The sequence below is a fragment of the Lithobates pipiens genome, unplaced genomic scaffold (assembly GCF_037356315.1).
Source record: "Lithobates pipiens isolate NorthernLeopardFrog02 unplaced genomic scaffold, aLitPip1_a1.2 Scaffold_10, whole genome shotgun sequence".
NCBI lineage: Eukaryota > Metazoa > Chordata > Amphibia > Anura > Ranidae > Lithobates > Lithobates pipiens.
Genome location: NW_027507686.1, coordinates 156,745,280 through 156,757,761, shown reverse-complemented (window position 1 = coordinate 156,757,761; position 12,482 = coordinate 156,745,280).

Genomic DNA, 12,482 nt, shown 5'->3' with positions numbered 1-12,482 from the left:
CTCTGATAGAGCAAAAACGGGCCATAGGAGTATATATGTCTGAACCTGAGCTGCCTGCAACAATCACTTCAAATCAGTGGAATCTCATAGAGAAGATGATAAACATCTTGCTTCCCTTTGAAGAGTTGACTTGGAATGTGAGTTGTTCAGATTCTTTTGCCTCAGATGTAATTCCTGCAGTGACTGTGCTACAACGATTATTATCTAAAGAAGTGGATGAGGACCACGGGGTTAAAACGATGATGAACACATTGCTTGGTGCTTTGCAGAAACGGTTCTCTGACATGGAGCAAAATCCACTTTACTGCATCGCTACCTTAGTCGATCCAAGGTAATAAATTATTAATTGCTGGCTGCTATTTTGCATTGTTTTTATTTGAATATTGATTATATCATTTAGTTTTTTGTTTTTTGGCTGAAGGTGATATTTTACAGTGTTATTATCACTTGCTTGCATAAAAAAAAATGTTGTAATTGTAATGCAAGTGAGAACACTGTAAATCTCACCTTCATAAAAAACACAAAACAAAATTGATAATGACAAACACACTTACCTGCTCTGCCTCTGTTTAATGGTTTTGCACAGAGCAGGCCAGACAACTGTTTTTGCCGTGTCCCGTGCCGTCACCTTTCCTTCTAGCCGTGCCCCCACAGCAAACTTCCACATTTGTTGCTTTGCTTGTAAGACATTGTCTAATGTCTTGTATTTTTCTTCTTCTAGGTATAAAGATCGGTTCTTCTCAAATGCAGATCCTGGCAGGCAGGTCAAAGAGATGTTTGTGCTGGAAATGCAACAAATATCTTCTGTACAGGTACTACAGGCATAGGCAGCTACACCCGAGGTGCTTGAGAAACCAGATACCAAAAGGCCTCACACTGAGCAACAGCCAGGTACCAGTGTGATTGTGAACAGTGTTTTTCAAGAAATTGCTTGTTCATCTACAATAGAGAACAGTGCTTCCACAGCTGCTACCATACAACCAGAAGCATATCTTGGAGAGGTCACTGTGCCTTGTTCGGACAAACCTCCTGAGTATTGGGCAGTCAATAAACTGCGATTTCCCACTCTAGCCCAAATGGCACAACAATATCTTTCAGCTCCTTGATGTAGTGTGGAAAGTGAGAGATTGTTCAGTGCAGCGTCACACATTCTGACTGACACCAGAAACCGACTTCTAACTGAACATGCAGAGATTCTTCTGTTTCTTAAAAAAAACTTGCCACTTGCACTTGAATTGGGAAAGTATTCTACCGCCTGTTACTGTCCAACTGTAAGGCATCATGCACATGCACAGTTGCACGCTGGAGCTCAAATCAACTGCTCCACCTGGCATTTGAGCATTTTTTTTAGCATTTCCTCTGCCTGTTAACTCCCCTCCATGCCTGCCTTTAAAAAACAAAACAATTTTGTCTTTTTTAACTCCATGCCACAAACTTTTTCCTTAAGTGAAGAAGTGAATCACCTATGTGTGCACATTGCACACTACAGGTGATTCAACATGCAATGCATGGGGGACACATAGCCTAATATGGAGCGGCATAGAGTTAACACTACAGGCAAATGAAAGGCTTAAAAACAAGGAGCTCAAATGTCTGTAGGAGCAGCTATTTTGAGCTTTATTGTGCATGTGGCCTTACAGCTGCTAAGTCCTTGGCTCCTGGGACTTGCCATCCTGGAATGAACCTAATTTTGGTCTGTGAAAAATGTTTTTTCATGAGTTTCAAGAAGTTGAACTAGAAGCTAGCACTTTTTTTTATTGATAAAATGTTTACAAAATAATGTTTAGTATAATGTCCGCATGTGTGAAAGGGGCCTAAGGAGGAGCAACTGAACAGTACCTCCTGTTCAGTTACTCCTCCTTAGGCCCCTTTCACACATGCGGACATTATGTCCGTATTTCATCCATCCCTTTGCGGATGAAATACGGACATACATGCATTCCTATGGGATAGCGGGTGTCTGCGGATAAACATCCGCAGACACCCGCTATCGTCTGCCTCCGCTATTGTCTGATTCTGCAGATGGAGGAAAATCCTATTTTTCTATCTGTCTGCAGAGCGGATCAGATGAACACGGACAGATGGTCCGTGCTCATCCGATCCCCCATAGAGGAGAGCGGAAAGGTGACAGGGCGGTCCCTGCACAGTGTGCAGAAACTGCTCTGTCCGCCGCCGGCTCAGCGGGGACAACGGAGCGATCCCCGCTGAGCAAGCGGATCATCACGAGGCGGATCATTACTGATCCGTCCCGTGTGAAAGGGGCCTTAGGCCTAACATTATTTAACTGTATTGCACTTGGGTTGGTTGATGTGATGACGAGAACTTGTGATGTTTGTTTTATACGTGGCGTCATCAACAATGATGATATTTCATGTTCTGTGTGACATTTGAGCTTTTCATTTTCAAGGCATAATGCCTGTACAATGCAGCTAAAAGCATCTGCTCCTCAAGGACGTTGTGCTTTTTTCCTGCCTGTTAACGTCTCCCCTCCATGTCAGCCCATTACACACTAGTTTCAAGAGTTCGTTTCAGGAGTTTAATGGCAGGAAAATTTACAGGCAGAAAAAAAATCCAAAGATTTCCATTTCCAATTTCTTTGGATTTTTTTTTCTGCCTGCTGCCTGTAAGCTGCCCTGCCACTAAACTTCTGAAACCGCATAATATTCCTTGGCCAATGGGCGTAAATGAACACATAGGCTAACATGGAGATGAAGAGGTAACAGGTAAAGAAAAAAAAGCTAAAAAGAGCTAAAACACATGGAGAAGCAGCTGCTTTGAGCTGTGCATGAGGCCTTACTACAGCCTACATGTCATCCTAACACACATGCTTGTCATCCTGGAATGTTCTGTCCGTGAAATGTGTTTCTCTTGTACACACAGTCGGACATTCTGATGGAAAATGTCCGATCAGACTGTGTTCTCTGATAATCCGACCGTGTGTAGGCTCTGAAAGGTTATGTTAAGCATCCATCTTGTTTCTGTCAGCCATCTTAATATTCACAAACTTCCATTTCACAATATGTACAGTTTGAACACCCCTTTAACTTCTCAGATAACTGTCTCAACATGAGATTCTTCTAACTCGTGTGTTCTCACACACTTATCTATAACCTTCACACTGTTTCTCAGCATCTTTTAGCTACAGAAGGAATTATGTATCTTTTCTTATATTAATTCAGCTAGCTTAGAACAAAGAACAATAGCGTTTTGGTCTTGACCAGCTGTAATCGTCTTGATGTCTACTGCGCATGTCTTATTCTGTATGACGTGAAATATCCTATATCAATTGCTTTGTAACAACTCAATACAATTAGGTCTCGAAGGACGCCATGGTGTGTGTGTGGTTTTATTTGTCCTTTGAGAATTGATTCCAGATATATCTGAATTTATACAATACATTGGATCTAAGGTCTGAGAGGTTGAAGGGACCACCCTAGACACAGGATTAACCCTTACAGAACTGGGAGCTCGTCCCGGGATGGATGTTTATTTACCCTTAATGGACGTGGAAAGCTGCTACTTTTAACGGCTCGGTAAGTGAATTCTATTCTTATTGAGTGAAATTGACTTGCCGGAGTCCAGGTGTCTGGTGTGTGGCTTGTCTTCCATCCCACAGAGATTGCTGTTGGGTTATAGAACCTCTCATAAGTATACATAAGTTGACCGGGCATGACCTTGGAGGTCATATAGTGTTTTGGGGACACTTGTAAAGGTTTTGGTGACCTTAAAAGAAAAGATCTTGGCGATCTTAGAAGAATAGGTTTTGGGGACCTAGAAAAATTTACAGAGAACTCTAGAGTTTTAGTTCTGTTCGGGACAGAACTGGTGACTGATGATCAATGTATTGTGTAAACTTTGTGTATGATTGTCTAACTGCTTTGCTTTAAATGTATCACGCTGAATGAATTGCGCTGAGTGTGTATATGTGGACTGCTATTTTGTTTCCAGGACCAAAAGGCATACTTGGTGAGTGGTATTCCTGAAGGTTATAAAGTTACAATTTGGGTAAAGCTATTTTGTGAAAGGTAAACAGATTAATGTACATTGCAAGTTAAATTCATCTGTGGTTTAAATTTGTCTGAAACAAAACAGCAGGTCCATGAGCAAGATTGTGTGTTTATTGTATGTCTGAAATACTCTTGAACTTGTTCCAAATTTATTCTGTTACAGTCTTGAAGTGATTGTAGCTGTATTAGTATAAAAAAAGTATCACGGACAGTACTGATTTCTTTTTGGTAAAGGAATCTAGGTTGAGGTATTGTCTAATTGTCTGATTCACACCGTTGTCTGATTGTCTGCACTGTTAGGTGGCAGTCAAGCATGATACATTGTTTTGTTTTCATAGGAAAATTAAATGTACAAATGCCTAGTTAACCCTTGGGTGGATCATATGGCAGGATGGACAGAAAGCCGGTTTGGGTGTTCTGACAATTTTGGATCCATTATTGATCCAGACTTTCCTGGGTAATCTCAAACCTCATTTAGTGGTCCCAGTCAAACAAATGATTACTGAATGGTCAACACTTTTTAGAACTGACTTTGGTAAAGCTCTTTCACAGAAAGATGCAGCAGGTTGTTTTAATATACCAAAGCCGTCCCCAACATTTCCAAGGGAATACGAAGGGGAACTTTAGAGGCAGAGGAAATTTTAGAGGCAGATTTAAAGGCAGAAATGGAAGAGGGATGAGTCGCTCTAGAAACAATGGATGTTTCAATTGCGGTGCTGAGGATCACTGGGTGAGTCAGTGTCCTCACCCCACCGCTACTCAGACTCCCGATTCCAGCTCTGTCCCTAACCAGACACAACAACCACAGGCATCCATCCAACAAGGTCCAACGTTTCCAATCAAATGGGGAAATCAACAACAATGATGGGGCCCGGAGGGTAATGTCCCAGCTTTTCCTTTTGTCTCAGATGATTTCACTGACAGTCCAATGGTTGCTATTTCAATAAATGGGAGACTCCTCCCCTATCTCGTTGATAGCGGGGCCACTAGGAGTACTATTTGTGAAGATCATTTCAGAGGCAAATGGGAACCAGCGGAACCCTCTTTGGGAATTAATGGGATACTGACAAAAACATATAGGACTCCACCCCTACCAATAGAAGATGATGAAGGGTACACCATATGCACACATTCTTTCAGGATAATACCAAGGTGTCCTGTAAATTTGTTGGGAAGAGACTTGTTTGGGCCACTAGGAATCACAATTAGAACCAACTCAGAAGGAGGTCTAGACATTTCCTCAGATAAAATCACTATAGTAGCATGCAAACCAGGTTCATTGATGCTGTCACAACAAAATAGTGAAGAAGATTTTGAGGATATAGACCCCCAGGTCTGGTCTACATCAGATCTGGATGTAGGACTTGTTTCATGCACACCATACAAGGCCACTCTCAAAGAAGGTGCATTTCCTATCTATCACAAACAGTATCCACTCTCTAAAGAAAAGATGGATGGCATAGTGCCAATGGTGAAAAAGTTTCTGCAGGATGGAATCCTGGAGGAAATTATTTCTCCATACAACACACCTGTTAACCCTGTAAAGAAGCCGGATGGCTTCTTCAGATTTGTACAGGACTTGAGGGCCATAAATGACCTCATAGTCCCAATAGCACCCATTGTACCTGATGTTCCATCTCTACTGTCCTCCATTCCAGCAACAGCCAAATGTTTTACTGTGATTGATTTAAAGAATGCTTTTTTCTCTGTCCTTGTAGACAAGGAGACAAGGCCACTCTTTGCTTTTACTGTGTCGATTGACCAACACAATCGCCAGTTTACCTGGTGTAGAATGCCCCAGGGATATATAGACTCACCTGTGGTCTATTCTATAGTACTCCAAGCCACCCTCAGGCCTTGGACTGCCCCTCATGGTTCTGTACTGTTGCAATATGTTGATGATCTTTTGATTTGTAGTTCTTCAGAGGAGGACTGCCGAGCTGATAGCCTATCCTTATTGAAATGGTTACATACGTGTGGTCACAAAGTGTCTAAGAAAAAATTACAATGGTGTAAACAGGAGGTTGAGTACCTAAGACTGCTTGTCTTAGAGCGTTGGCTTCTTGTTCTATGGTCGCAGAGTTGGCAGCACCATTTACCTTGGGCCATAACACTACTTTATACACCTCACACAGCGTTACCACACTCCTCAAAACTTTACATACTCAGCATATGTCAGCACAAAGATTGAGTGGGTATGAAGTCATCCTCCTGTCCAATCCAAACCTGAAAATAAAAAGTTCAAACATAAACTCTGGCCCAGCTCCAATTTTGAATGCCTTATTAGGTCTTAAAGGAGAACAGGATGACTTACCACCACCTCATGACTGTATACAATCAATACATCAGGACACTTCACCTAGAGCAGATATGCTTTCAGTACCAATTCCTACTGCACAAACAGTTTTTGTTGATGGTTCTTGCAGCAGACCAAGTGATAATGTCTATCATGCAGGATATGCTGTTGTCCAACTGCCGGATACTGTCCTCGAGGCCAATCCAATACCCTATCAGTCTGCACAAGCTGCTGAATTGATAGAATTAACCCGTGCATGCCAGCTGTTTGCAGGAAAAGAAGTAAACATTTACACTGATTCCAGGTATGCTCATGGTGTGGTTTGGGACCATGGTGTAATATGGCTTCGCAGAGGATATGTGGCAGCAGATGGAAAGAGCATCTCACACTCTGACCTAGTCACAGCATTACTAGATGCAATTCAGTTGCCTTCAAAACTAGCTATCATGCACTGTAAGGCACATACAGGCCAAATGACTGATATAGCCAAAGGTAATGCACTAGCTGACAGAATAGCTAAAGAAGCTGCATCTACACAAAAGGCAAACATTCAAATGCCCATGCTAACACCTCAGCCATGTTCCCTGAAAGAGACACATTGGCTCACGGAACTACAGTCTTTTGCCACCCCTGATGATATTGCGCAGTGGAACTGTGATGGGATGGTACAAAAGGATCCTAAAACAGGATTAATCTGCAAAGAGGGGAAGCCGTGTATTCCTGTTGCTAGCGCCCCCCTGTTCATTGCACAATACCATGGACTGGGTCACAAGGGATGGCATGCCACATGTGAACTTCTAGATGCAGATTTTTTCATTGCAGGATTACCTAATCTAGTCAAAGCTTTTGTAAGGAGATGTGTCACTTGCATTAGGAACAATCCAACAAACCCAAAGAAATCAAAGCATGAACATCTTGAGTACCCAACAACACCGTTTACCCATTTACAGATAGACTTTACACATATGCCCAAAGAAGGAAAGAAACAACAATATCTTTTGGTTATCGTGGACATAATGTCACGCTGGCCCGAAATTTTTGTCACCAACAATGAAAACGCACAAACTGTAGTGAAGATCCTCACACAGGAAATTATTCCTAGATGGGGGTGTCCATTGCAAATAAATTCAGACAATGGCCCAGCTTTCACAGCTAAAATTTGCCAAGATCTTGTAAAAGTACTAAAAATAGACTGGAAATTTCACCTCCCCTACCATCCACAGAGTTCAGGAATTGTAGAGAGAATGAATAGAACAATTAAAGACAGGATAAGGAAAGCTACGGGTGGGAATTTTGGCAAGTGGAAAAAAGTTCTCCCAGCGGTATTAGCTGAAATCAGAATGACCCCTCACAGTGTGACGGGTTATTCCCCCTTTGAGGTACTCATGGGTAGGCCATTCCCCACACCGTGGGCTAATCATCCCTTGATGGTAGAGAAAGGTGATTTGGAACAAATACAGGAGGAATATGTAAAAAAACTGATTGAAACTCTTGATATTGTCGAAAGAAGAGTTGCTCGCACCTCTCCTTCTTCTTCACAGGTACCAACCCACCCGTTCCAGGTCGGTGATCAAGTTGTGGTCCAGAGGCTTCAGAAAGGTCGAAAGCTGCAAGAGGTTCCATTCGGACCAGTGACCAAAGTGGTAGCCGTCACCAGGACCGCCATCCTTACAGAGGAAAGTCCTACTTGGATCCATGCCAGCAGAGTAAAGAAGGTTGATCTAAGCCCAGGAATTCAAGAAAGGCTGAAAAGAGGTGAAGCAGGTGTTTTAAGTCCTCAAAAGACAAGCACAGACATAAAGGACAGTGATGTCACTCATTTCACCACAGACTTCTGGGAAGGCCTTTTGCCTTCTGGTGATGTTTCTACTTCTGATCTTTGTCCCAGTGTGGATAATAACTAACTGTATCTTTCATCCTGAAGACTTAGGTGCCTTGAAACTCATATGTGGTAAAAGCGAAATACACACCAACCATACTGACTTTCACCTCAGAAATCGCAGTAAAAGAGATGTCTCTAATGACTTGATCAAAGAAACAAGTTTTTCTGGAAAAATGTTACTGTTAAAATTTAAATATGCTTACGCTAGAAAGTCAGGATATGAAAAATGCTGGATTTGTAGTAAGTTGCACCCAGAAACTGCTAAAATCCCACTCTTAGCTGTCCCTCTGAACCTCAAGTCATTATTGGAAAATACTCTAGTCTTAAGTATTAAGAATGTCTCGAAGGGTACCGCAATCAGAGTATTATGTTTTACACTTTAGGAAAGACACATGAACCTGAGTGGTGTGTTCAGTTAGGCAATACATCCAACGGAATAGGTATGTGTTCCAAGTCTGTATTTAACATTTCAAAGGGTATTCCCTTCCACACCAGTAACATTATCATAGGTCATATGTGTAGTTACAAAAATCAATCCCTTAACAACACCATTAGTGAACTTACTACATACAGGAACACAACCTCTGGGATACTTGTGAGTAAACTTGTTAGTGCTGCATTTGAGGCTGGAACTGAGCCCCAACGTAGTTCTCTAAGAAGTTTTTCATTGGGAAACAATACATATGTATGTAAGGATGGTGTTATTTAGCACAGTTGGTACCAGTCATGTCAGCCCTAGGCCAGAATCAGGAACATCACATACAAGTTACTTCAAGTCCAGTACATAGGTTAACTTATAAATACAAGAGAGAAGCCCCACCTATGTTTTCTACTTCAGATAAGTCATGGACATGGTTTCCATCCTGGACAGGATGGGGCATAACCATGATGGACAAATTAAATAACTACACTAGTTTAATAAATGATGTTATGGAAAAAAAACTCCCAAGATATAGGACTACTCAATGTCGAGCTCAAAGCAATTAGAAGACAACTAGAGTTACACGAATTAGCTATTGAAAGCATGAGTGCAGCTCTGACAGGTTTATGCGAAATGACCCAAGATTATGAATGTTGTACATGGTTTCACAATACCAGCCTGGAAATCCCAGACTACTATGATGTTATTAATCAACACCGAACACAGGTAAATGAATTAATGAAACAAGCAAGGGACATAGGTAATTATGGATGGAACCCCTTTTCTAGTTTGGGTTTAGGTGGAATGTTTTCATGGTTAAAGGACATAGTGATTATGATTATCATAGTACTATTGTTAGGATTGATAGGCTACTTGATTTTCAAGCTTATTCTACTTTGTATTAGCAAGTGTACTACACCAGACCAACCTTCTCACGCATATACACAATATCTGCAGCTTTATGTAAAAGAATATAACAAACGTAGCAAGAACCGTAGATTTCAGGAGGCTGTGGATCTGTAGAAGTCATTCCATGACTTAAGAGGGGGTTGAAAGGTTATGTTAAGCATCCATCTTGTTTCTGTCAGCCATCTTAATATTCACAAACTTCCATTTCACAATATGTACAGTTTGAACACCCCTTTAACTTCTCAGATAACTGTCTCAACATGAGATTCTTCTAACTCGTGTGTTCTCACACACTTATCTATAACCTTCACACTGTTTCTCAGCATCTTTTAGCTACAGAAGGAATTATGTATCTTTTCTTATATTAATTCAGCTAGCTTAGAACAAAGAACAATAGCGTTTTTGTCTTGACCAGCTGTAATCGTCTTGATGTCTACTGCGCATGTCTTATTCTGTATGACGTGAAATATCCTATATCAATTGCTTTGTAACAACTCAATACAATTAGTTCTCGAAGGACGCCATGGTGTGTGGTTTTATTTGTCCTTTGAGAATTGATTCCAGATATATCTGAATTTATACAATACATTGGATCTAAGGTCTGAGAGGTTGAAGGGACCACCCTAGACACAGGATTAACCCTTACAGGCTCCATCGGACTTTTTCCATCGGAATGTCCGACCAACAAAGTTTGAGACCTGGATATAAAAATTTTCCGATAACATGATCCGATTGGACTTTGTCCGATCGCTTGTAGAGAATTCTGATCGGACAAAGTGCTGCGCATGCTCAGATCAAATTATGAGACCAAAGCTATTGGCTACTAGCCTGAACGTAGTCAAGTCGCAAACAAACGAACATCATCGCGTTCCAAACAATCGGATTTTCTGACAACGTTGTCCGACCGTGTGTATGCAACACCACTTTCGGACAAAATCCGTCTGAAAAAATCAGACGGATTTTGTTGTCGGAATGTCCGATACAAGGGCTTACACATGTGTTTTTTTGTTGTTTTTTTACATTTGATGTCTTGTGTTGTGAGTTGACTAAGGTACTGTACTGTTCTTGCTTCTCCTCATGCCTAAACATTGTGAACGTGCAATGTACATGTCATTGATGACATTGACATTATTTTTTTATTTTATTTTATAGTATGTTCTGTGCAATTTGCGCTTTAACAGCTTTGTGACCAGCAAATAAACATGTTTTCTTTCATAATGTCTTTTGACTGCATTTCAATTCCTCATACTATGGTGAAAATGTGTAATTTTTCATTTTTTTTTGGCCACATGACGAAAATCAGGTACCAGTAATTGGTATCGGCAAGCACATGATGTCAAGCATCGGTACACGTACTCGGTGTCAAAAAAGTGGTATCGGTGCATCCCTAATTTAAATCTACCCCCATATACAGATTGTAGTCATGGACACATTCATGCTTTACTACGGAACCATGTCTTCTCTGAACCTCCACCAAGGTGTCATTGTGAATAGTAGTCATCATGTGAACATGATTCTTGTCCCGCCACTTCATGGCCAACACCTCCTCATTCCTCATGAATGCGGCTCCCCTTTTGTAGCCGTTTTGATAGTAAATTTTGCCCTTCCTACTTTTTCAGAAGGTACCACAGGCCAGAGTTTTTTCCCGATACAGGTGATGGAAAAGGGGCAAGCTGCTGTAGTAATTATCTACATATAAGTGGTAACTTTTTTTGAACAGGGGGTATGCAAGGTCCCACACAATTTTACCACTGGTTCCTTTATATATAAGAGACACTCACGGGATGGAGCTGGGAGTCTTTTTCCTCATAAATACAAAATGAGTACACTTATCAAGTGGCTCTATCACATAATTTATTCAATTTCACCCCGTACCTCACTCCCTTACTTGGGATATACTGCTTGATGTGCAGCCAGCAAAGTGGATAAGGAATTTGTCTACACAAATATTTTGGTCAAAAATAAACACTTCAGAAATTGTTTGGTAAAAGAGTTTATTGGGGGCAAGCTTATATAATTTGTTGTGGTTGGGGTGATCTTGGGGAGGGCACTGCGAATTGTCATTGAAATGTAGGAAACGCATAATCATATCTTACCGCCTCCTGGACATGACAGAAGAAAATATGGGCATGTGGTAGATGGGGTGAGTGGACCAATAGGCATGCAGTTTGTTTTTCTTTGTAAGCCTCATATTAAAAGTAAGGCCTAAAAACAATTTGAATTAATCTAGTGTGAGACGCCTCCAATGGAACATATGAGGCATGAATGAATTGGGGTTGGCAGCAATAAATTGCTCTGCTTAAAGATTTGTTTGGTCCACCATGTACTGCAACAAATCTTCAGGGAAAAACAAATAGAAATAGTTCAATTGTGAAAAATTTGAAGTGTTGGGCTGCACATCTGACATCTGACTCACAGTCAGATGTGCAGTAAAAGGGGGGTCCTGATCCTGAGTTAGCGGGCAACCATAAGGGGTTTGCCAGAACATCGGGAAGGTAGGCCTGGGCCCGGATTTTTTACACTGATTGTGCAATTCCAGTTCTTGTACTGGGCTCTCTTCCTGGGTTCTGGCACTGCTGGTGGTAGGCAGGTGTTCTGATCTTGGTCCTGATTTAGGTCCTGATCTCCTTACTCTTTTAGGAGGGGCGGTTTCCTCCGCTGACTCTGGCTTTGATCCACTACCCTCCACTGGCTCGTATTCTGAACCAGAATCGGATAATGAGAGCTGCCCGCTGCTCTTATCATCCGACATGGTAAGGCTGTTATATGCTTCCTCAGCTGTATAAACTCTTCTAGACATGATGGTGGTACTTTTGGCAGGCTTGTGTGATGGAACTGGTGGCGCTACTGACAGCTCACTGATGGCGGGCCTATGTGATGGTACTGACAAGTTACTGATGGCCTGTGTGACGGTACTTATGGTGCGACTGTGCAACAGTAGTAATGGCAGGCCTGTGGGACAGATGA